General features: G+C 46.8%; 1 protein-coding gene across 4 annotated transcripts in view; it reads right to left on the reverse strand.

Annotated features, from left to right (window-relative positions):
- The window catches only part of LOC117766862 (retinoic acid-induced protein 1), a 53,872-nt gene that overhangs the window by 25,834 nt on the left and 5,685 nt on the right, over positions 1 to 22,353 (reverse strand). The window contains exon 1 of one of the 4 annotated variants that reach the window (XM_034594256.1): positions 6,739 to 7,697. The exons of the other annotated variants lie outside the window; for them this stretch is intronic. The gene's annotated coding sequence lies outside the window, so the exon portion shown is untranslated. Of the gene's footprint in view, positions 1 to 6,738; positions 7,698 to 22,353 lie in introns of those variants that run through there. 4 annotated transcript variants of the gene reach the window in all.

The raw sequence follows: 22,353 nt of genomic DNA on the forward strand, positions 1-22,353 counted from the left end.
GGATGAAATTATTGAGTAAATACTGCAGTGCTAATGCAGGACCAGGGATCTGAGCATACGCTATGTTGTGAACACTTTTATCTTTACTACCTTACGATACCAGCAAGTAAACATATTTTTAGCCTGGCTGGTGCCGATGGGAATTAAAATCTTTAAACTCTGAGGGCGTTAGTGCCGCACTTTTGTCCTCTGTGCAGTTAAGTCACAACCTGCAGCGAAAGATGGAGTAACTCCATCCAGTGCTGTCACTGTAAGGACTGTCTGCACCACAGTGAAGGGTGTCTACACAGTGCACATTACCCACAGTTGGTGGTGAGACTCGCGGTGGGGAACATCAGGGGACAATCAAGGATATGCCCGTCATGCAAGGTTGGCAGTGTGTGTTTTAGTGTGCGCGTAGGTGTGTCTGTCCTCACTGTTGGTGTGTGCGCACTGCCCGCCATGCGTGACTAGACGAGAGTCAGGTGCTCTGGGAGGGGCACTGGCACAACGACGAGCCCATATGCTTGTGACTGAGTGGCGGGCACGGGGAGGGCCCAGCGAGGTAGGGAGGCATCTGCACTCTGCCTGCGGAGCATGACTTTATCCCTGCTGCAGGCAGAAGGGGCACTGGGACCAAGAGAGGCTGGCTGACTTAGAGGGCGTGAAAAGATGCTGCTGGACGGGGATATAGGGGAGGACACAGAAGGATAGAGGAAACAAATAAACCACCAGTTGTCTGCGTATTATTCTGGAACACGCTCTCGTCATATGTCTCATCAATCTGACGTCATTCAATCCAAACACTTTCAATGACCTACATGGGCACATCCACAGCCTTTAGCGAGAGACAACTCTGAACTCCTCTCATAATCATAATATGTATCTATGTGTGTGCTCAAGTGCTCTCACATACACAAAGGCAGTGAAGCATGAAAAGCAAATGATGCCATTGCCTCTTCCCGAGTCCCTCAGCAGGAGGCTCCTACAAACAACTACACAAACGAGGGACACACACAAACACACACGGAGCTCGTGAGAAGGTGGTGGTCACCTCTGACGACTGTGTGCAGGTAATAGGACATAGTTGTTATTAAGACATGGCCAATATGTTTACAACGGAGCCAATTATTCCACCCTTCCATCATCATCCTCCTTCATATCATTTAAAGTTAGCTAGCTTATCTGCTCCACCCAGCACCTAGCAACCAACCCACAGCCAATTAGTGGCAGGCGTTCTTTGTTTCCTTGGCAACGCACCACTGGCCACCGAATGTAAATCCGTTTTGGCACCTATACACCTCAAACAGAAGTGTAACCTCCGGCGTCTAGCTTGTCACTGCAGTTAACAGTGAGTCATTACAGCGTTAATTCTGAGACATCAGTGAAATGATGATAAACAAACCCCTGAAAAGATTGGCTGCTGTTCCCAGTGCGTGCAACAGGGTCGTGTTTCACCGAAAATGTGCTGGACCGCTTCACGCCACAAAACCCAGAGCTGCTCCTCTCTCAGCAAATGAAGCCGGAGCGGAGTTTTTCTCACAATGGCAGATGGTGAAGGGAGAGAAAGGCCGATGAAAGCAAAAAAAAAAAAATCCCTTCCAAGATGTATTCTTTTCAGTAAAACCAAAAAAGAAAACAAATGCATATGGAGGGGAATGGGAGGAGGGATGAGTGGCCACAGTTTGAGGAATATATGGACGTCATTTTTCTAAACGGGGTATCTAACTGAACTGCTGGTGTGAGACAGAGGCTACTGATCACTGCATTTGTTTAAATCACTGCAAACCAATGAATTATAAGTGTATTCATTTGACTTGAAGGCTCAAAATGCCTCATAAAAACAATGCTAGCTGTTCGATATCCTCAGTGGGGTACGTACATTATATGTAGCTTTCATGAGCAGAAGTGTATGGGGTGCATGATAAATGGAAACCACACTTCTCAATGACTGACTGTAACCTGGAAAGGACAAATTGCCTGAATCTTTTCCTGTGTCACCCCATCTCCATCCGTCAGTGACCCTTCCTCACCCCCTACCCTGCCTCGCCTCCTCATCCCTCCCTCTCTCCCAGCCAATTTCTTCTCCCTCTCCACTGCCGGTCCCTACCTGTCTCATTTGCATAGGATGCCTTATTTGCATACATATGAGCTAAAGAGAAAGGGGATTTGTGTGCGGGAGAAAAAGAGGAATAGAAGCGAGAGATACGCAGGCAGGCGGTGGCTGATGAAAAGAAATGAAAAGGAGCCCTTTCAAGAGGAAGCTGCGACCACAGCCTCTGTCCCTTTCCCCCTGCAGCAGCCTGGCTCTGTGTTACCGTGGCGTTGTTGTTGCTGTGGTGGCGATGGATGGCTGCCTCACAAGAGCAAAACTGATTGCCTATGAGGCGCCCCCCCTTATTTCTTACTGTCCCCGGGGCAAGAATTTTCCCTCTAGGAAGGGTGGCACATGACAGGGCCCTTCTTCTCACCCATTCACACATCGAATATGCACAAAGATGCTGAGATACAAAACATCATCACACATGTCTTCACTGGTTGAAGAAGTGCACAAAGATGACCAATCCCTACACACACACACACAGCTCCTCCCTAACCCTAACCTTAACCTTAACCTAATTCTAACCCTAAAACCAAGTCTTTACCCTCAAACCAGCCAAAATGTCCTCACAAAGTCAAAATGTCCTCACAATGATGGTATTGAACCAAAATTGGCCCTCATAACTATAAATAGACATGCGCACACACATGCACAAACACACACACGTCAGCCACTACAATATTAACAATCTCCATCCCCCCTCCTTGTCTCCACTCCAGGCCAACCCAGATGCATCCCATACAATCTGTCCCTGATAGGACACAACTACCCACACAGACACACACACACACACACACACACACACAAACAAACAGGCATATTTATCCTTCTCGAGCTTGCTAATTGCATGTGTCTAATAACCTGGTGCAGATAGAAAACAGAGCAGTGCTCGCTCTGTCTCTTGTCTCCCTGTGGACAGAGTCCAGGCGTGAGGCAGCTGCAGAAGCCAGGGATATGAAAAGACAGCAAGAGATAGGAGGAGACATAAATGTGTTTCTGTGTGTGTGTGTGTGTGTGTGTGTGTGTGTGTGTGTGTGTGTGTGTGTGTGTGTGTGTGTGTGTGTGTGTGTTCGTTCATCCTGTAGTCTTTGTTTGATCTTTCCGTCCGGACCTGAAATGCTGCAGCGCACCAGGAATAATAACTTTCCTACCAGTGCACCCACACACACTCATGTATGCATACAATCAGGTGCACACACACACACACACACACAACCTTCCCTTGCCGACGAGGGTCCTTGTGTATGTTTGTGTCTGCGTGCGCACACGTATGCAATCACTCATGCATGAGCCGTCTCCTGTGTATCATCAGGACCGGGTGGAGAGGACGGAGAGAGGGAGGTGGGGGTGTGAGGCTGTGGGGGGGGGGGGAGAAAGTGATGAAAGATGGCAGGGGGTAAGGAGTGGAGATGAAAGCAGAAGGGGGGGAGAGGGGTGCGAGGGTAAAAGGGCAACGGAGGGATATGTGGGGGAAAAGGGGAAGGGAGAAACAAAGGGGAGAGGGTGCGCCAAATTGGGCCGAGGAAAAGAGGGAAGGACAGATGTGCTGACTGCTGATTGGGTGGAAAACAAGACGAAAGAGAGAGAAAGATAGAGAGAGAGAGACAGAGAGCGAGAGCGCCTGTCACCTCCAGTCAGCGGCTATTAGCAGCAGCAGCAGCTCTGAGACACCATCCCTCATTCTGCTCTGGCAGCGCTGGCACAATTAGACACACACACATGCACACACCTTCATGCACACGCTCATCCATCCGTCTTTTCTTCCTCGTGTGTGTGTGTGTGTGTGTGTGTGTGTGTGTGTGTGTGTGTGTGTGTGTGTGTGTGTGTGTGTGTGTGTGTGTGTGTGTGTGTGTGTGTGTGTGTGTGTGTGTGTGTGTGTGTGTAGCTGAGACTAATTGAGTGTGTGCGTACGTCAGCTTGTGTCTGAGCTCAGTGTTTTTCTCTCGGTCTCTGTCTGCCGTGTGCGAGTGTGTAATAGAGAGAAAGCGCGAATGTCCTTGTGTTTGATCTGCTTGTGTGCGTACATCTCGCTGAGTGTGTGTGTGTGTGTGTGTGTGAGAGAGAGTGTGAGTGTGCGCATGCTTCTGCCACTGAGGGCCCTGTGCCCAGGCCTGAGAGCGAGTGATAGAGTCCATGCCAACTTGAGCTGCATGCCACGGTCTCCACTCCTGCACCCGTGTCCTGCCACTGCCAGCGTCACCCTACTCCCCCCCCCCCCTCGTCGCCGTCTCTCCTCTCTCTGTATCAGTCTGTTGGCCTCCCCCTCCTCCCCCTCTCATCCTTTTTCAGTTTTTATCTCTCTGCTCACGCTCTTTCCCAATCTCGCCTTTTCTCTTTTTTGGCCAAATTGCTCCGTCTTTAGCTCTGTCTCCCCAGCGTGCTGTTTTTTCTCTCTCCCCCTCTAATTTAATGCCCATGACCACTCTGCCCAGCCCTCTCATCCTCACATCTTTCTCACAGAGGAAGCTCTACCTGCCCTCCTTCTCTAATTTCTCACATCCCTGTTGTCTCCTGTGATCCATTCGTCTCACTGAAACGTTTCATCACAATCTGTCTTTTTCACCATTTTATCTATACACCTTTTTCTCCCCTTCACCTGAAAATGTAATTTTTCTCTGGTTTTCACTTTCCTATCCTCCTTTCACCTCCTCTCCTCTTTCCACTTCTTCTGAATTCATTATTTATTTCCACAGTCTGCCACTAGTGGCAGCTGTTTCCCATTCCACTGTCCATTCATAACCCCTTCTCCACCACTTCATCTCCCCCCTTTCTCTCTCTCTCTCTTTTTGTACCTCTCTCCATCTCTGAGACGTCTCTATTCAGGGCTCTCTATCCCGCTCATCAGAGTCCTCATTATCCAACCCCATTGCACCACTCTCCTCTTCTTCCTTCCCCATCTTGCCTTCCCTCTTCCCTCTCCTACCCCCTCGCTCCTCCATCACCTGCTTCTCAGCGGTGTTTCTTCTAATTTCCATACAGCCCAGCAGCCTGCAGGCCTGGCCAGCTCATATCTGTATCTGTACCACACACACACACACACACACACACACACACACACACACACACACACACACACACACACACACACACACACACACACACACACACACACACACACGCACAGGTTTGATACACACCTTTATACCCAGGCACATTTCAGATCCAGAAACATATAGGTCAAGGAATATACGCGTATGAAGAATTTATACGTCTGCGCTCACACACTCACAAACGCTGCACACAAACACATTCATCCAGGGTATAATGAGATTTTGCCCCCACTGTCTTCTTTTCTCCATCTTCCAAGCAATATCGTCACAAATTTGTTCACAATCATTATTTGTATATGCAATAAACACCAGTTTAGAGGCAAATTACAGACGGCTAAGTCCTTAAAACCATTTGCCGCTTAAATTTTTTCCCCCACTCTTTCCAGTTTTGGCACTGTGTGTATTTCAGCATTGCTTCGTACACACAGAGAGAGCTATTAATTGAGTGAATGAGGCCTATTCTTCGCCTTCCTCCCCTGCTTGGCTAGTGAGACAGAGCTGAAGGCTCTGACGCTGAACTGTGGAGGCTGATAAAAATTAGAGCTCGCCGGATAGATGGGCTTTGGGCTGCTGACCGCTGCCTTTTCTAGGCCAGTTAGCCAGGGGAGAGCTCATTAAGCTTAGCTGGAGGTGGAGGTGGTCTTCCTTGTTAGGATCAGTGTGCGTGTGTGTGCGTGTGTGTGTGTGCGTCTTTTGTCTCTAACTAAAGCTGTGTCTCTGTATGTTTGATCATTTTAGCAACACTTTGTGTGTGTGTGTGTTTGTGTGAACGCACCAGTGTGCATACGGAGCCGAACAATATTTCACAGGGCACACAGCGAGAGAAAGGAGTAAAAGTCGGGAAGAGAAACCCTGCTTATTAGGCCACCGCTGACTGTGTGTGTGATTCATGGAGAGTGAGTGAGAGACAAAGACATGAAGCGGAAGTAAGAGAGAGAGAGAGAGAGACACACACACAGAAAGCGAAGGAGGGAGATGGATGGAGCAGTGAACTAGGGCGGCCCAGGATCAGGCAGCTTGCAGGATGGCTGTCTGCTGTCCTATGGGAGAGTGCTAGCTTGTTATTTTAAGGAGGGTGACTCTGGCGTTCACCTCGCATAGAGAAAGTAGGGACATACACACACACACACACACACACACACACACACACACACACACACACACACACACACACACACACACACACCTACACAAGTTGTCTCTGTGCAAATGAACCTGACAGCAAACGGCATACCAGCTAAGACAGTCCCTGAGAGGCCGACTGTGTGTGTCTCAGGTAATGGGCGACCTCACCACCGACGCGTGTGTGTTCACCTCATCATATCAACCCGGAGACGGCGCCGCTGGTACGCAGAGCCCACGAGATCCTCATGCTGAGATGTTATGTGCGCGTGTCTGTTTCTGTACATCGTGTGCAGCTATTTCCGTCTGTGTGTGTGTGCGAATATGTGCAACCGCATCTGGTAAGTTGGTGAGAAAATGCAAAAGCAATCCCATGCGTGTAATTCCATAAACATGTAAGCAGCCTCCGTGCCTTTGTGGAGGCGGGCGTCTGCGCGTGATGACGTGTGTACGCTTGTGCCTCAGCGTCTGTGACATTTGACATACTACAGTGCCTGCAGTGTCTGCTGCATGGGACTGCGGCTGCACTCCACTAACATGGCAGCATGCCTCGGCTTGCACTCGTCGCATCGCATCTCGTCACATCAACAGTCATCACGTCCTCTCTCTCATCCTCATATTCTCTTTTCATCCCGTCTTCTCATTGTCTTGTTGTTTCTATCTCTTCCTTCTTTGCCAGGTCTTCCTTCCTGTTTTCCCTCTCGCAGTGTTACGCTCTGATGCTTCCATTTCTTCTCCATTGCTCGCTCTGTTATTTTCTCCCTCTGCCTCTCTCTCTTTCTCTGGCTCCCCGATTTTCCTCCCATCTCATTTCCTCTCTGTATTTCTTTTCGACTACATCCCCTCCGCTGTGTCACATCTAATTCTCTCCCCTCTTTTTGTCCAACGATTTCTTATTCTGCTCTCATTTCCTGTCTCTCATCTCTCCCTGTGACCCAGCACACTCTCCCCCATCTCCCCTTTGTCTCCTTCAATCCTCCATTCCCTCCTTTTCTGTTTCTCTCTCTCCTCTTTCCTTCAGCTGGAGCTCAGCTCCCACCAGGCCAGTTGGCTTCAATCAGTCCACTTCTCCTGGCTCAATAATACTGAGCAGGTAAGCTGGACTTCTATTAAGCAGGTGTGTGTGTGTTTGTGTGTGTGTGTGTGTTTGTGTGTGTGTGCATTTGTATGTGGGTTTGTTTACAAAGAAAGTCTCGGAAGGGTCAGCTTATGAGTCCTGGTGTATCTGCACGTGTGCATTCAGTCGCAACTACACACACACACACACACACACACACACACACACACACACTGATAAACACACTTACACACAAACATGCTCTCATACACATCTACTCAGCGAGAGGGCCCATCGTGCACGCTCCCTCGGCCAACAGATAAACAAGTGTGCCCGCATCTCCCTCGAGGTAACCATGGAAACCTCTCTCTCTCTCTCTCTCTCTCTCTCTCTCTCTCTCTCTCTCGCTCTCGCTCTCAGTGTCTCACTCTGACTGAGCTGCCTGGTTGGCTGGGTGTCCTGGAGGCAAGACAATAGCAGGTTTCAAGGCCAATGTCACTTTTTTCTCCCCCTCTCGCTCTGCCCCCCCCCCCTCCTCTCCCTCTCTTGCCATACAAGGAAAGAAAAAAACAGCTTCCTGTATTGATAGATGTGATGTCACAGGTGGCGCAGCAGCCACGCAGAGCGGCGCTGGGAAAACATTAAAAAACAACAACAACGATGAATTCAGCAAGATGTTTGCAATCCCTGTCCCACTCCCCCATGTACCCTCCCACGCCTCCCTCGCTTCCTCTTTTTGTATAATGTGGCCAATTGCCTTCTTCCCTTTGTAGGGCGCGAGAGGAAAAGGGGATTTTATGCAGGCTAACTAAGCCTCTAATCCTCTGTTTCATGCCGTTCTCTCTTTTTATTTATATATATTTATCTCTTTCTTCCTCTCTATGTTTGCCTTTTTTATCATGGCGCAAGAAGTATTCAGATTATTTTTACTTGGTTTAAAGTATCAACAGCACAATGTAAAATACTGAATTTGAAACATTATATACTGTAAGTATTACCAGAAAAATTACCCAAAGTAAATACACTAAGTACATTGACCTCTGGCCATCAAAATGAATGCACCATATTCCATAAACTCCCCATATGTTTTGTATGTACATGTTATGTACGTGTGTAATACCTTTAACAGTCAGATAAATGTAATATAGTAAAAAAGCAAAGAACTATAAAATGGAAATACATGAAATCACAGTACCAATAAAGTTTTGGCCATATGGGGGCAGCAGAGAAGAGCTGTAAACAGAGCATTGACTTACTGTATGTTCTCCATATAAAGTTAATATAACCTTTTAACTACCTACTAGATACAGAGCAACATTTTCATTTCTGTATAATTCATCTGGAGTCTGTGTTTCTGTCCACCGGATGAATACAGGCCCAGTATCATTTTGTGTGTAGCTCTGGTTTGGTCTCCACCAACTAAAGCTCCAGTATGTTCACCAGCTAATCATTACCTCCACTGTGTGATGCAGAGCAGGGAGTGTAGAATCTGCATTGACAGATTTGATGTATTTAGTTTTTGAAAACAGCTGCTGGGAATGACACTGCTGAGATCTGTGGGAGTGAATCCAAACGGTAAAGTCGAGGTGAAGCGATGTCAGGAAGCTTTGTTACGCTGAAGGGGAACCGCAGAGTTGGGTTATACTCAGTGGGTTGATGAGTGACCCCTTTCGAATGCAAGTAGTCACAGGATTCATTGTTAATATGAAAAATATAGATTACAGCAGCTTCCAGGAGTAAATGTACTTTATGGGCTTGTGACAAGGTGGAGCGGTGTTGGAAGGAGACGGGAGAGAGCCGGTTGCTGCAATGCTCTGTCAGAGTCTCTCCGTCTTTCTCTGTCTCTGTCTTCCTCACCTGCTCTGTATGACGGCAGAAGTCCCAGACAATCATTCTGCCCCGAATGTGAGCGAGAGGGAGAGAGAGAGAGAGAGAGAGCTGTCAGCCACTCTGGCTAACCATCTAATAGGTTGCCATACTGAACTGACATTTGAAGGCTACGGGAGCATTAGTCCTGAAATGAAAAGGAGAGATGAGAGAGGGAGGGAGACGGGGGAGGGGGGGGAGAGAGATTGGATATGCGGCGAGTGTTCCGTGGAGTCGGCAGCCCTTATCAATGCATCTGTCTATCCATCCGCACCACGCGGCCTCATCTCCTCTATGATCTCCACCCACCCCAGTCTTCTGCCGCCTCGCGCCATCCCTCACCCTCTCTCTCTCCCCCTATCTCTATCTTTCTCTCTCTCTCTCTCTCTCACACAGACAAGGGAGGGGAAGGGCAGAGATGAAAGGAGGTAGAAGAAATATAGTTGGGGGCGAGCCAGGGAGGCCTGAGTGAGCGCATAAGAGGGGAGGAGGGCGAGAGGAGCAGAGCAAAGGGATAAGAGCCAAGGACCTAGAAAGAGAGAGAGTCTTAGATGTTTAATTCACGCCCTTTCCTGCTGCAGACAGATGTGTGAGGTTGGAGGAAGACGGTCAAATAGATGGAGTCAAACAGACAACAAGACGGGCCGCTAGGTACATGCACGGACATGCAGATAGACAGCCACACACGGGCAGACAGACAGAAAATGGGCTGGCTGTCTAACATCTCTTTCTCTCTGACAGCAGCTATTGAGCCACTTTTTTAGCAAGTGGAGCGACACCAAAGACTTGAACCTCTCGCAGCGCCTTTACCCTCAATTTATCTTTTGTCATTTGTCACTTCCTTTTTTTTTCTGGCTCTCTTCCTCACTTCCCAGTTCAATCTATTGTCAACCATCAAAGGTAATTTATTCCAAATCGCTTTAGTCGCATATACAAAAAGTAAGTAAAGCTCTAAAATCCCTTAGGGGACACTGGAGGAGAACACAATGTGATGTTTAATAGTAATGAAGTAATTCATACAGCACTATCAGGCCTCTCTCTGGTAGCAGGTGGTTGTTTTTCTCCTTGTTTCTTTTCACATGAACATGTAACAGAAACGCAGCCATGTGAAACATTTCAGCTTCTGCTTCATGCTACTGTGGCGGAAGTGAAAAAAGTGACCAAAGGAAGAAGTTCCTGAAGAATCACTTCTCTGCCCTTCTTGCTAGTCCAGATCAGAACGCGTTTCATCCTCTGGCTACTTGCTGGCAACTGCTGATTTCCCTTCCATTATGCGGGTTTCATTGCACCTGGCTTAGGTCGATGACGTTTTTTTTGCTGTAGCTGTCCTCCCTGTCATTTTTCATGCTCGCCAAACTTTTAGGTTTTGCAGCTGCCCTCATCACCTCAGGAGGGAGGAAGGCAGATGCTTAAAAAAAACATAAAAACCCAACAATGAATAATATAGGTACAAATAAACTTAAATGCGGCTCCTACTATGGGTGTTGTTGAGCTCAAACTTCCAGAATATGCCTTGCAGGTCATTCGGATCAAGGTCACAACTTGATTACACCAAATAAAAGGAGAGTATGATTTCTGAAAGACTTGTGGTCCACATGGAGAATAAAGGCTAATGCATATGCATAAATCATCATATCCAGAATCCAAGACTCAGGATTCAAGATTCCTTTTGAGAGCTCAAACTAAATCAGAAATGTCAGGATATAACAGGCTATAATTACATAGAAGAACTAAAACTAAAACGAACAACATATTGCTGTGGGAGGGCGCCAGCTTGGCTGCAGCACATGATGATTGGGAAAATGTCTCAAAAAGTCACATTGATAATTATGTAAATAGTTTCCATGACAAGCGTGACAATCAGGATTCCCTCAGTAATATTTTAGTGCACGTTTGAAAATCCCAAGCCCATGCAAAGAAGTCAGACATGATAGACATAGAAATATGAACAACATGCCTTTTACAAAAATGATTTTTGTCACTTTGTGTGTGTGGGTGCATGTGTTTGTGTGTGTGCGCCTTCACGTAATACACCAACTTCCACTTAGGCTGTAATTAATGGTCAATGATTGTCTTAGGAAGTGCAGGCATTAACACAAACAATAATTTCCCATTTCCCACTTGCCCGGGGCCATAATAATTGGTCTCACACACACACACACACACACACACACACACACACACACACACACACACACACACACACACACACACACACACACACACACACACACACACACACACACACACACACACACACAAAGCTGCAGTTATGTGTGTGTGGCTAACATTGGGCAGGCAGGCAGAAAGCATGGGGCTGAAGATCCATGAAAGATTTTGACAATTAACTTCCTAAAAAAGTAGAGGCAACATAGTGCACGTACTGTACAATCATGTGTTGTTATCCAAGTGTGTGTCTCAGGTCTCGTGTGTGTGTCCATACATCTCTGGGTTTTACGGTGGGCAGCAAAAGTTAGCTGTGTGTGTGTATGTATGCATCAAAATCTGTGTGTGTGTGTGTGTGGTGGGAGGTGATAAGCACCTGAGCCCAGAGGCAGCCTTCAGATTTCCCCTCACGTCCTCGTGAAATCAGCCCAATCACTGCACTGTCATCTGCCTGCCACCAGAGAGAGGCCTGCACCGCATACTGACAAGCTCATTTGCCTAGCAGTGCACGCACACACACACACACACACACACACACACACACACACACACACACACACACACACACACACACACACACACAGACAAGCACTCCTTCACATATACCCACTAGTTCTTCCACTTTCTCCCAAAATGGAGCTCAAACCAAACCACTACGGGAGACATTTGTCTGATTTTCTTTTTTTCTGTTCTTTTTTCGCAAGGGGAGAGAAAACGTTTCCTTCTGGATTCGTACCCAAATTGAAGTGTCATTGTTTATGAGAAGGATGGGGCCCGGCTGCCAGCTGAACGCTTTAACACCAACCACATCATCAAATAACTTATTATTGTTCAGACAAATGCCCTTGCTTTTCCGAGTTGCATTAATAATTCATCTGTTGAGGGAGGCTGAGAAAGCTTTGCAATGATTTTAAACAACTGCCTTGATTCCATTATTATCTCTATGTTGAGAAACTTAAAGGCCCTGGAGACCTGTTTTTTTTTCAATCAGCTTTTCTTTTTCTTTCTATTAGCGTCTACACTGAACACAATTTTCTGCCAAAGTTTTGGTAATTTGACTTGAGAGAAAAATACTTTTCACCGGTTGGAAGTGGGCAGGGCTCATTTGCCAAAAGGGTGATGTCACATAATTATTTGAGTGCACCAGTCACAGTTTTACAACATTTCAAGAAGTCAAATTTGATCAAAGCACACTCACGCAATCCTCATGAGACAGTTCAGGGTTTTTCAGTGTGGAGTTCTTAATAAATGATAACCACATATGTTTTTAAAACATCACGTTCGATACTGAGGATTTGAACCGTTATAGTAATTCTGGCAAAATAAAAACCCATCATATGCAGTATGGACAGTAAAACTACAAACATGCTTGCTTTACACACAGATACCAACATGCACACATACATGCAGACACACACACACAAATTGGTGTGACATCTTTGTGACCTAAAAATGTCCTCAAAGCAGCATATAAGGACAGACAGTGGAACAGAGAGGGGGGGAGGGCGCAATAACGACACAAACAAGCATAGAGAGTGTGTGTGTGTGTGTGTGTGTGTGTGTGTGTGTGTGTGTGTGTGTGTGTGTGTGTGTGTGTGTGTGTGTGTGAGTGGGTGTCTGGAAGTTCAGTGGTGGGCGTGTGCAAGAGAGAGAAAACAAGGGGAATGTATTAATTCTGCATGTGTTTATGTTCTGTGTGTGTTTTCTGTGCATGCCTGGTGGCAGAAGCCACACAGTGTGCAGTTCTCCTGTCAGTGCGATTAGAGGGCTGCACAAACATAGAGAGAGAGAGAGAGAGAGAGAGAGAGGGGGGGGGGGGGGGCCAAGAGAGAGAGGGGGGAGAGAGAGAGAGAGAGAGCGACAGACACGAGTGAGGTAAGGGAGTGAGTCCTCAAAGAGTACAGTATTTTTCTCTCTCTCTTTTCTCAGCTCCCCCACAGTATACACACACACACACACACACACACACACACACACACACACACACACACACACACACACACACACACACACACACACACACACACTCATGAACATGCACCCAAGGGTACAGTGAGGTCATCTTAGCCCTGGCCAATCCTCATGCCACTGTCAAAGTTTCAGTTTCACATGACTACAACATTCATAGATGCACACACACACACACACACACACACACACACACACACACACACACACACACACACACACACACACACACACACACACACACACACACACACACGCTTCACCTTGTCTCTCCTTCCTAACCCCAAAGGAGGCAGATCTGAGCGTGATAGTGTCCTGTGTGCGTGTCTCTGTGTTTGAAGAGAGGTTTCCATGACAACAACAGCATCAGCAACCCCCATGGGCTCATTTGCATATTCAAGTGCAACAGTGTAGTTGAATTACAGCCGGAAATTGAATGGCTCAATCAATAGAGTGGTTGGAGAGGGTAGGAGGGAGAGATGGGTAATGGATGGGTTGAAGGGAGGAAGGAATGAAGGAAGGAAGGAAGGAGGAGAAGGAAAAAGGGGGCATTGATGAAGCAATGGGTCATTGTTTTGTGTATATCTGAGTGTGTGTGTGTGTGCATGTGTGCTACCCTCCTTTTCGACAACCCATTTTTATTGTCCTCCAGTGGATAAAACGGACCTGAAATGGATTGTGTGTGTGTGTGTGTGTGTGTGTGTGTGTGTGTGTGTGTGTGTGTGTGTGTGTGTGTGTGTGTGTGTGTGTGTGTGTGTGTGTGTGTGTGTGTGTGTGTGTGTGTGTGTGTGTGTCGTTTTGCTGTTGAAGCTGTCAGATTCACAGTGACATTTTAAGCCCCTCCACTTCCATTACCGCACTACACACACAAACGTAACCACTGCGGACACACTCACACACATCAAACAGAAAATGTTTTAAAAAACTTTACAGTCAAAGAAGGAAAACACATTTATATCCTGTGATACTTGGTCCTAAGTTTTAAGTCCTAAGAAGAATAGTTGAGAACCACTGATCCATTCACATGGCTCCATTGTGCATTGCAAACAAATCCATTCCACCCAACTCTATTTTTGTCCACTTATAATGCTTTCACACAAAACCCTTGATTTACCTAGACACTACCCTGAGGAGCTGTAGGCGAGAACACGAGTGTCCAAATCATTGTGTAACAGAGCAGGTCATTGTGTGGAGAGTTCACAGTGAGTGGGCTGGAGTTTTCTATCATGCAACTGGCGTTAAACGAACGGTCATTTACCCAACAGCCTCCTTAAATTCAATCAAGCTGCACCAGATTTCATAAACTCATAGATATCAGTTCCTGAAATGTGCAGGATTTCTTTCATCCTTGTCAAAAGGGAAAACTGTGAAAATGTTGAAAATCTTGCAATTGAAGAGAAAACGAAATCCTGGATCCACCCTCATTTGGATCTGTACCAACATTTAATAGGTTCTTCCCCGACCCATGTTGGATCCTTCCACCAAGTTTCCTGGAAATCAGTTTTGTTGTGTTTGTGTAATCTTGTTTACAAACCAACAAACAAATGAACAGGGGTGAAAACATAACCTCCTTTGTGGAGGTAATAAGTAGTAAGACATATTTTGCCTTTTCTTTAGGAACCAGAGCTGCTGTAATACCATACTGGTTTCAAGTCTGTGTAAATGAGGATATACATCATCTGCATCACATGTGCCCCCAGTCCAGCTCTCTTCTGCTGACCACACGGATTCACCGGGGACACAATGCCCGTGGCCCACTTTCTCAAAGGCAACGTGCTCCCTCTCCGAAGGCCAAAGTCTATCTTAGCATCAGTGCGTCATGGGGAAAGTGGATCAATCGCAGTTTTTATTATGACAAGTGAGTTAGGGTCGGTGTGTACAGTAGTAAATGACACTACATTATGCAGCGCAATAACTTTTCATAACTGGAGGCAGCCGCAAAGGGGCTAGCAGCACAACAAGATGTTTGCATAAACACAAAGGGGAGGATGCTGACTGTGTAGATTCGATGGTGTATGTGGGTGCGCGCACGTCGTAACAACACAATGGGTTTGTGCTATGTGTCTGTAGACATGAGGTATTTGTGGTGATGTTTTTTAAATAGCTTCGAAATGTGTTTTCGTATGCGATTCCGAATGTGGATGTTTACGGTTGTTTCCGCGTCTGATTTTGGTGCAGTGGTGTAACAGAATGCCGGACGGAGGACGAGACTGTTATCAGCAGTTGCCGTGACAATGGAGCCCCAGTGGTCACAGGGACAGAGGAGTGCGAAGGGAGGAGGAGGAGGAGGCGAGCGGAGGAGTAAGAGTAGGATGGGGGGAAGGGGTAGAGTCTGCTGGAGGAATCAGTGATGGGGAAAATGGATGGAGGGGAGGGGGGCATTAATGGCCCGCAGACACAGCTGGCTGCAGACACCCAAGGACAGAGAGACGGAAAGAGTGAGAGACAGGCAGGAAGGGAGAGAGAGGGGTGGAGGGAGCAACGGCGACGTGGGAGGAGGGTTGGGGCGAGGCGGGGGGTAAAGATGATAAAAATAGAGGGGGAGAGACGGAGGGGGGGGGAGAGGGAGCGCAATCGCGGCGTCTCGTCATCAGGGCAGACGAGGGATGGAGGGGGAGGGAGGGAAGGTTATTTTCTTGTCATGCTTTTTGCATCTGTTCGCCCACCAAAGATACACACAAACAAACACATGGAAGCGGCTGCCATGCATGTCAATGAATTATCCATGGAACAATGGTGGCTCCTCACATTAATGAACATAAACGAGGGGACAAAGACGGAGGACTGAGGCTAAAACAGCATGAAATTCTCCGCAGCTGATTGCCTTCATTTCCAAACATTCATGACGATAATTACTATTTGATTAGAGGATCGTCAATTACACTTCAGACATTTCCTCGGTGATGTATAGGAAAGGTCATCAGATGACATCATCTCTGCCCCAAAACACTTTACAGCAATGGAACTTATTTGTCAGTAAACATGCACGTACCTCCTACATTACCCACAACCCCCAAATCCTCTCAACATCAGTTCCTCGGCTGTTAACCTTGACGATGACATTATACACGATGAATACATTAACACGTGAAAAGGTGTGTGTGCATGTGTGCGTGTGCACGTGCGTCCGTCTGTGCGCAGGCATGTGGCTGCTTGAATGAGACAGGAATATGCAATCGTGCGTCATCCCGATAGTGAGATAGGGGGGCGGAGAGGGGAAGAGTGATAAAAAAAGGAACAGACCCAATAATGAAGTGTAATGGGGGTGAGGGTGGCATGCTGAAAAGGAAGGAGATTGGTGTTAGACTCGCAGATGTGAGCTGAAGATGGAAAAAGGCGGATTGGGAAAAGGGAGGAAGGAAGAAAAGAAAGGGGCAGGAGGGAGGGAGGGAGGAGGTTGGTTGTGGGATGCTGGTGGAGCAGCGGAGAGAATATATGGAGCGACTGAAACAGAGAGCTGAGACATACTGAGTGAGAGATGTCTGTGTACACCAGTGGTAAAAAAAAAAAACGTGGAGGAAGAGCATAAAAGGTTAAAGAAAGGGGAGCTGGGGTGACAAATTCGGGAAGCGGAAGAGACGGAGAGAAACAGTGAAAGATGGAGGCACTAAGAGAAGATAAAGAGATCGAGATGGGGTAACTCTGAGGAGGAGGAGGAGGGAGGGGAGGGAGGAAGCTGCGAAGTTAAAAGATGGAGCTGTAAAAGAGAGGAGGTGGGGACACAGAGGGGGATGGAGAGAAGGTGGGAAGAGGGATGATGTCAGCATGGATGGATGAGAAAGTATCTGATTTCGCTCCCTTGTACAGTCTTTTCAAAGCAGCGGCAAAATAAATTTAAAAAAAAAGAAGAATTACTGCAACTGTTGAATTACTCACCTCAAAGGAAAAGATGTGATTGAACAAATCCCAGCACCAAAACAAAAAAAAATATTTTTCTGTCACTTCATTATTTTTGCTGGGTTTATGCATTGATGGACAAATGTGGACAAGACTCATTGAAACCGTTATTATTTTGTAGTGTTCACCCATTATTTCACCATGGTTACCCTACGTTTCTTATCTTGGCTTCTTAAGGCACAGTTTCGCTGCCTATACGCATGAAAAGAGATACGTCCGTTTTACACATTGTACTGTCACTACCCATTTACTTTCATGCGTCCTTTAAGTTTTCATATTTTTTAGGCAATACATCCACTAGAGGGCAGCGCAAAGTTGTATTGTGACAGTGGAGGAAGTTGTGATAATGTGTGATGCAAAGTCTCGTGAAAAGTTGTTGACATTTCTTCATCGTGTCCTGATCGTCATAAATGAGCTATTTACCACACTGCCCCCCCCATGAGATCCAGTTGTACTGCTCCGCTTTGTCTGTTTCGCCCGTATCGTTACTTTCAGACAACGTGCGCAAATACGGATGAAATTAACACAGAGTACAGACACAAGGCTACGTCTGTTTCCGTATATACATCTAATGTTGAGCATAAATGAGCCGTAACATCATTTAAACGTAGAATATGTATCTTCAGTGGCTGCGGTTCTCACAATCAAAAAAATAACAACAGATTTGAAGAGACAGTATCCGATGTCATGTATGACTTTAGACTTTATTTCCCAGCCTTGTCTTTCATACATACATGTGATGCACTTGGTCTCTGCTCCTGTTTGTGTGCAGGCTCAGAATGTGTTTTTATATTGTGTGTGTGTGAGTCGTTGGGTGTCAAACCACATGAATAAATATGGCCACGAAGATAGCCCAGGGTTTGTTGACTGCTCTGATGTTTAAATTTGTGCTGTGGCTTCTCCCGGCAAAAGCTTGTGACTCACTCACTCAGATACAAGCTAACACGCTAAAAGCAACACAGTGTCAACGCTAACCTATTCTCATTTAATGCTGCGGGGGGGAAAACTGCTTAGGTAGCCGTGAATTGTTGCCAGCCTTAGCTAATTCCACCACACGGATGACTTGCCTGGTTGTTTTTCAAGAAGATCGATGTGTGCGCGGGTGTTTGGCGGCGCCTCATGCAAATAACGGTGACACAGATTTTGATATTAGCCAGCTAGGCTAATGCATTCTAATGCATTCCGCCGTTATCCAGCCGGGACAAGTGTGTAGCATCCTGTCTGACTCACTGAGATCTCATTACAGATCTCTCAGACCCCTGTCACATGGCCTCCCCTCCCTCCATCCATCCATCCTTCACTACGACCCTCGCTTGTCTCATCCATCTCTCTCCTCACTCTTTGGCCCTCTTCTATCCTGCTCTTTTCAGTATGCATTGCTACGTAGCCTATTGCTGCAGGTGAGAGTCAATGCTTATGCATGAGTCCCCGTCTGTGTGTGTGTGTGTGTGTGTGTGTGTGTGTGTGTGTGTGTGTGTGTGTGTGTGTGTGTGTGTGTGTGTGTGTGTGTGTGTGTGTGTGTGTGTGTGTGCGTGCGTGCGTGCGTGCGTGCGTGCGTGCGCATTGATAAGTGAACATGCAACTGTTGGCAAAGGAGTGTGTATGCATGCAAATCCAGGCTCGTGTGAGTGTGATTCTCCATCGTAAGGAGACACACGGTTGAGTGAACTGGAACTTGATCTTGATTTTGGCAACGTGCACATGCATGCAGGCACAAACTTGAGAGCAAATGCAAATGGAAACGCACACAGGCAAGCACACACACACACACACACACACACACACACACACACACACACACACACACACACACACACACACACACACACACGCAGTACAGATGGCCCAGCTGTGCTCTGTGCATGTTTGCCTCTGTGTGTTGTGTATGCGTTAGTGGGTGTGTGCACATGCGCGTGCGTGTGTCTGTGATTGATTACTATTCTCGCTCTCTCCCAGGTGCTTCTGCTATTCAACAGCCTTCATCTTTTCTTCCTCTCTTCCTTCTTTGTGTAAAGGCTCAACACACATTGGTTTTATCTCCACAAAAGAGGTGATAGGTATAATAAAGCAATAATAAAGCACAGAATAGCCTGGCAGCTCCATTCTCTGCATCCATTATGTTTTGCTCACCATGGTGGAAATACATGAAAGTGAGATAATTGATGATATCGAATTATAATTTAATTTCAAATTTTGGCTCGGGCTCATCCCTCATCTAAGCCTCAGGTGACTTTGTGTTTTGTGTGTGAATATGTGAGTATGTGTGTGCGCTTTCATCCTGGCTACCATGGCTACTGCTAGGTCAGTCGATAGACATCTGAGTGAGAGGTCGTTAGAATCTCCCTCATGTTTTCTCTGCATGAGAACATTGGCAATTAGCTAGATCCCGACTATGGGTGACTGAGCAGCGCACCTTGGGATGTGGCTATCATCTAAATCACAAGCCAACGTGAAGTCCGTCTCTGACGTCTGTGCCATGATTGTTTTGTCTATATTTTTTCCACCAGGTGTTTTTCTCCTTGTTTGGAACTGTTTGGTTGATTTTGCACAGTTTAGTGTGTGAGTTTGGTTCTGTTGAGCCCAGTTTAAGAGGGGTTTTTCTTTTGTTTTGTGCCAAAACCTTGACCGTTAGACGGTAGCTGTTGACGTGTATTTGAAGTCTGAAGTGAGTGCGTGTGAGTGCGTGTGTGTGTGTGTGTGTGTGTGTGTGTGTGTGTGTGTGTGTGTGTGTGTGTGTGTGTGTGTGTGTGTGTGTGTGTGTGTGTGTGTGTGTGTGTGTGTGTGTGTGTGTGTGTGTGGGGGGGGGGGGTGCATATGTGTGTGTAACCAAGGTGATGGGCCAGCTCTGACAAAAACACTGATAAAAAAAAAAAAAGAATCTCCTCTGCCCCCGCACTACACCCACCTCCGCAATGCCGCAACCTCTTTCTCGGAGACGGAAGAGAGAGAGAGGGAGAAGAGGAGAAAAGCAAACGGGGAGAGAGATAAGAGAAGGAAAGCAAACAGAGATAGAACGGGGGGATGAAATTCAGACGAGATACTGAGCAGCAAACAAAAATAGCAATGGAGAGGGAGAAACAGTCAGAAAAACAAACCAAAGGAGCGTCAAACAGACAGAGAGGCTCTATTATCAAGCTGAATGCTGCTTTTGACACTGTGTGCCATCCACATACCAATGCACATTGTCAACCCCCCCCCTATCCAGCCACCACCCCTCCTATCACCACGGCAACAACCCATTGTCTGTGTCCGTCAGCGTGCGATTGTGCCCCCGGTACCCAGATTTGGCATCGGGCCTGTGCCCACTTTTCAGATCACACAGGCAGCGCGCCGTTCATTCACTTCCCCGCCTGCCTGGCTGGTTGTGTGGCACCGGTTGCTATGGAAGCTAATTCACAGGCGAGGAACCCACTCTGTGTCCATACCATGGATTCACTCAGGCAAAACATACACACGCATGCATGTGAGCAGTACAGGCACATGCAACCTAGCAACAGCGCCGAATATGGCGGCCTGGCTGATGTGCGAAGGGACGTCTTTCCACCTCCTTTGGTTCCCCCCACAGGATCAGTCCCATCACCGTCACAGAGACGGAGACTTTGCATTACTGCGCTGTAATTTGTTAGCGAGACGACGGGTCAAAGTTCAAAAGATAGATAATTGCATATTTATGTGTAGGAGGAACATATCTGCACCTGAGCGATGCAGCTCAATGACCTTAAACCTGCCGGCTGGATGGATGTGCGCACTTTAGCTTCAAGTCCTCAGTTACACACGATTGTCTGTTTATTGGCATGTGGGGGGGGGGGGGACTGAAGAAGTTTGTCAATATGATGTTGTAATGAATCCGGGAATAATGGAATCAATGTTTTATTTGTAGGTTTCGAAGGTAAGATGAGAGAGAGCAGTCTGTCCCATGACTACGCAGGAATATAAATGATCATTTAATACAGATAAATGGAAGGTTGATGTTTGTACGTTCATTTTATGATGGGGAATAAAGCTCTGTCAGGCAGAGAGGCCGTTAACTGATCTCACCTGAAAGTCTCTTCTTTTCTAACCCACATCTGCCACAACTCACCGTCCTGCACCGCAGCTCAGTGGGGGTCATGGGGTTCGTCCGACTTTCTCTGTGTCTTTCTGTCTTTCTAACGTCACAACGCTGGAGTTGTATTATTCATAATGTGACAGTTACAGCAGTGACATCATCGGTCGCATGATTGTCAAAAAGGTGAAGAACAAAAAAAAACCGAAATCGTTCTCATCTCAATCCGCATGCAGATGCTTCTTCAGGCCGTGGCCACAGTTAGGTAAGAATATGGAAGTGTGTGTTATTATAACATGACTGGATACGTTCTGTAACATTTTTTCCCACTCAGTTCCTCTGTCTGCCTCTCTCCCCGTCTCTGATCTCGCTTTTTCACTTTTTTTTCCTCTCACTCTCTCGCAGCGTTATGTAACTCCAGCAGCTGTTTGAAGGCACTGGGGGGGTTAGGTGAGGAGAAAACTTTTCAAAGTACTGTTGAGGCTGCGTGATCAGAACACAGGAGAGACACCGGTGACAGTTTCTGCTTCCAGAAACCATTGCCTGGTCCCAACACACACTTCCTGTGTGCTCTAATGGTTGTTATTTCCACCTCCCAGGTTCCCTTCTTTTTTCAAACATACGTTATAAAAAAGCTTTCAGTTCCTCATTTTGTTTAAATTTTCCATACTGCAGTGTTTTCATTTGATTTTCCTGTTCCCTGATCCCTGTTTCGGTACAAATATTTGATTGTTCTCTTCCTTTTTTCTCCATCTTCTGTCTTTCTTTTCCTCTCCTTCCACTAGGAGTTTTATCTCTCTCCCTCATTAAATCTTTCTTCTCCCTTCGCCTAATTTTGCCTCTCCCCTCCTTCTCTCTTTCTCTCTGGCAGACAGCTAAACAGCAGTGGTACAGGCTTTTCTTAGCAAGTCGCTCATTTAGCTGAATGCACTCACACGCACACACACACACACACATTCACACACTTGAGTCTCTTAAGGCGCCCTGACTAAAATTACGACCTCGCCTGCCGGTTGTAGTGCTTGAACAGCTGTGCGGGGCGAAATAAAACCGTGCCCTGCAATAACACAGTCACCCAGAAAACTTTAATAATAATAAGGAT

Source organism: Hippoglossus hippoglossus, chromosome 8, assembly GCF_009819705.1.
Source record: "Hippoglossus hippoglossus isolate fHipHip1 chromosome 8, fHipHip1.pri, whole genome shotgun sequence".
Classification (NCBI taxonomy): Eukaryota; Metazoa; Chordata; class Actinopteri; order Pleuronectiformes; family Pleuronectidae; genus Hippoglossus; species Hippoglossus hippoglossus.